A 3,994-nucleotide genomic window follows, 5' to 3' on the forward strand; every position below is an offset into this window, starting at 1 on the left:
TCAGTAGAGGTACGGTGGCTCCACAAGCACTGGAAGCACTCAGGGAGTGTCTATCACTGGGGCACGGAGGGAAAGGACCACATAAGCACGTGCTGGACAACAGGACACTGCTAGGTCACCCACACTGCCTAATCTACACAACAGTCCAGACACGGTGTTTCACCACCGTTCCCAGGAGCACACGGAAGAGAAGGCAACTCAGGCACTCAGCTGCACCGAGCCTTCAAGTCTGCTGCTATGATTTGACCTCTTTTGTCACTTTATGCTCTCTGTAACGCCTGCCCGTGGAACTGCTCCTCTGCCAGGCTCTGAAACAAGCCCTCTTCTTGGCTTTGTCCATCCCTCGGTGGTTGGTGCCCCCACCCCTTCTACTCGGGTTCTTGTCTGCTGGTTTATCGTCATCTGCTAGTGCTCTCCAGCAATTTCCTATGTCCAGCCTTCTCCCCACTACTCAAAGCTCTTCCTAGAGGATCCCGCACAAGCCAGTGGCTTTAACCTTCTATTTCAAGTCCATAGATCCAGGTGGGGCCTCTCACCTGGGCTGTAAGTCCATATAGCAAACCGTGTTCTGGACATCTCCTCCTGAGTGACACACAGCTGTCCCCCAGCATACACATCCCCCACCTCCAATTATATTCTCTGCAATCCTCAACTTGAGAACAGGGGCCACCACATAGCCTGCTACCCAAAGCAGAAACCCAGGGCTTACTCTCGCCTCCTCCTTCTAACTCCTTCTCCCAGGCAGGTATAGGCAATGAACCCTCAGGTTCTCTATCTGCCACTCTAGTCCACAAGCACCTGCTCCATTACTGTTCCATAAGTGCTTCTCTGTGGCTTCCTGCTTGTCTCCACCAAAGTAGTTCCAAAGTACACCCATAAACTCTCTCCTGATCTTCCCAGCAAAGAGTGGGGCACGTTACCTCTCCTCCTGTGCCTGGGCCAGACTCACTTCCACCAAGTAGAGTGTACTGAAGTGGCAGAGCTTTATGTCTAAGGCTAGATCACAGCAGGTACTGCCTTGCTCCTCCACCTTTCCTTCTTCTCTCCATCCCTTCCCCTCCCCTCTTCTTTCTTTTTTAAGGTTTGTGTATTTATTTGAAAGGCAGAGTTAACAGAGAACCAGAGGCAGAGAGAGAGAGAGAGAGAGAGAGAGAGAGATCTTCCATCTACGGGTTCACTCCCCAAAGGGTCGCAACGGCTAGAGCTGCACTGATCGGAAGCCATGAGCCAGGAGCCAGGAGCTTCTTCCAGGTCTCCCACATGGGTGCAGGGGCCCTAGGACTTGGGCCATCTTCTACTGCTTTCTCAGGCTATAGCACAGAGCTGGATGGGAAGAGGAGCAGCCGGGACTAGAACTGGCGCCCATATGGGATGCTGGCACTGCAGGAGGTGGCCTTACTTGCTACGCCATAGCGCTGGCCCCTTCATCAGAGTTCAGTGGAAGAACTCTTACTTGTCTCACATGCCATCTCCTTAGGCTCCCTTGAATCTGACTTAATGATAAATTGAATATGGATTTACTATTAAGTATGCCATTGATTCACTCACCCACCAAATATTCAGGGGCCCTACAATATCTAAGTGACTTTCCTGGTTTTATAGGGGCCCTCTGTGTCTTCTAGCACAACTCCTAACACACATGTCACAATCTTTGCTTTACTTTGCCATCTTCTCCTACAACTGTAAAAGCCCCATGAAGGCAAGAACTACCTCGGATTTTTCTGACCCAGTTCTGGTTATAGGATGTGTTACCCAGAGTTCTCCAGATCAATAGAACCAACAGAACTGACAGCTGTCTGTATCTGTAGAGGTTACATCTACAATATATCTGTGTCTATATCTATGAGAGAAACTTGCAGGAATTAATTCTTGCCTAATGGGGACCAGCAAGTCAGAAAGGTGCAGAGTAGGCTGCTTGCTTGGGACACAGACAAGAGCTGATGCTGCAGCCGAAAACCAGCGGCAGCCCGGGGGCAGAATCCCCCCTTCCTTTGAGGCATCCGAGTCCTCCGCTTCCCTAAGACCTTCGATTGACTGGCTGAGGCCCAGCGAGGTACGGATATATCCAGTCCTCTGGGCCACTTTACTCAGCGGGTAAAGCTGAGATCGGGTAAGGTGAAATGAGAGGAGGCATTGGCTTGCCCGAGGCCACTGGGAGTTAGTCCCAGGTATGACAGTCCTGACCATGGATTGCTGTAACTTACAGGTGACTAAGGAGTGGGGAAACAGGGAAATAGAAATCTCCTGATTAAAGAAGGATCATACCCTGCAGGGGTCATGGCTGGTGGCTCTGAGAGCCCCACCCTAGCCAGCCTAAGTAGGAAACCAGCTGAGACCCCAACATGGAGGGGGAGGTTCGGTCAGAGCGGAGAGGTGCAGCCGTCAGCTCTGCTACACTGTCCGGGGGGAGGGCCAGGCAGATCCTGTCTTGACGAGGCGGGCCAGTCAGATAAGTAGGACCCACAAGCAGGGGCTGGTGTTGGGTGGAGGGATGATTGCTGCAATTATCAGTCACCTACCTTGTGTCACAAATTGCATAAAACCATACACTGAGGCTTCACATACTGTACTAATCCCGTGGTAAAGAAGACTGAAGATACCGCCATTGTACAGATAATGAAACTGAGGTGCAAATAAAAGCATGGTCCCAAAGTCACACATGTGACAAGTGAAATTGAGCTCAGATCTAACTGGAGGACCTGCACACTGCCTCCCCACCTCAGAGTCGCTGGTTCCCCAACTACTCAATGCCATGAGTATTATCACTCCCTCTTCTTTTTACTTAGCAGGAAAGTGAAGCTCAGAGTGGCCCAGCAAATGGCAAAAGATCACCCAGCAGTGGCAAAACAGGGATTTGAATGTAGTTATATCCCCACCAGTCTTTTATCTTCTCTTTACATTAGTGCAGATTCAGTCTATAGGCAGGAAGCCCAGTGTGGGAAGAGTGGAACCCACAAACAAAGTAAAAGTAATTGCATCCCTCAACGAACATTTTTGGAGACATTGTAGCTGTCCAGACTGGAATGGAGAAGGAGAAGCTATTGGCAGCTGGTGGGTGGGAAGAAATCAGAGAGGTTGCTAAACTTCCATGAACGCACAGCAGAGTCCAAAGCAACAGTGAATTATCCTGCAGCTAAGCTGAGTTGAGAAACCCTGAAGACCACCTGTAGGAGTGGACTGGGGTTCAGAATCAGCACGTTCCAAATGTGGTGAGTAGGGAGTCACAGATCGAGGGTCAGGCTACAGCCTGGCCTGTGGGCCAAAGGTCACAGTATGAACTGTGTGACCTTGGGCATGCGACCTCACCTCTCTGAGCCTCAGCTTCCGGATCTGTTCAACAGAGAAGACAATACCTACTCTATCAATGGCTGTGAGGCTTAAACAATGCCCATAGTGGTGCTCCACCTTGACCCTGCATTTGCATCCATGTAGGGCGTGGTCAACACAGAGTCTCTGAATCGGTGCAGCTGGTACAAGGTGGGGGCCAAGCAGTTCCATTTCCAGCAGCTTCCCAGGTGATGGTGTTGCTGGTCGAGAGGTCACATTCTGAGAATCGCTAATTTACTGCAGAGGAAGAGCTCAGCCCGGAGCCCCATGCAGACTAAGTGCTCAATAAATTACGGTTATCGTCAGCTCCATCATCACCGTCATCATCTTCATCATCGTTATCATCGCCATTGCATCAGCCTTTGGAGTTTTCTGGCAAGGGATTCTGGATGCTGTTGCCAGCTGAGATGATGGGAACCCGGAAGGACATGGAGAGAGGGCACAGCTTCGCTTTTTTCCTCTGTTCCATGGGACAGGAGAGCGTGTGAAAAGTCGGCTCGGAGGGAGACTCCGTGAGTCGCCAGCCCAGCCGAGGGAGTGAGGACCGTGAGAAGTTCAGCATCGCTCCAGCGACGGGACAGCAGGGTCAGGACCTGCACATGGCCTTGGGGTTTCTGCAAGGACTTTGACGTCTGGTAGAGCTGAATTTGAATGTTTTTAAAGATTT

The sequence above is a fragment of the Oryctolagus cuniculus genome, chromosome 21 (genome assembly GCF_964237555.1).
Source record: "Oryctolagus cuniculus chromosome 21, mOryCun1.1, whole genome shotgun sequence".
Classification (NCBI taxonomy): Eukaryota; Metazoa; Chordata; class Mammalia; order Lagomorpha; family Leporidae; genus Oryctolagus; species Oryctolagus cuniculus.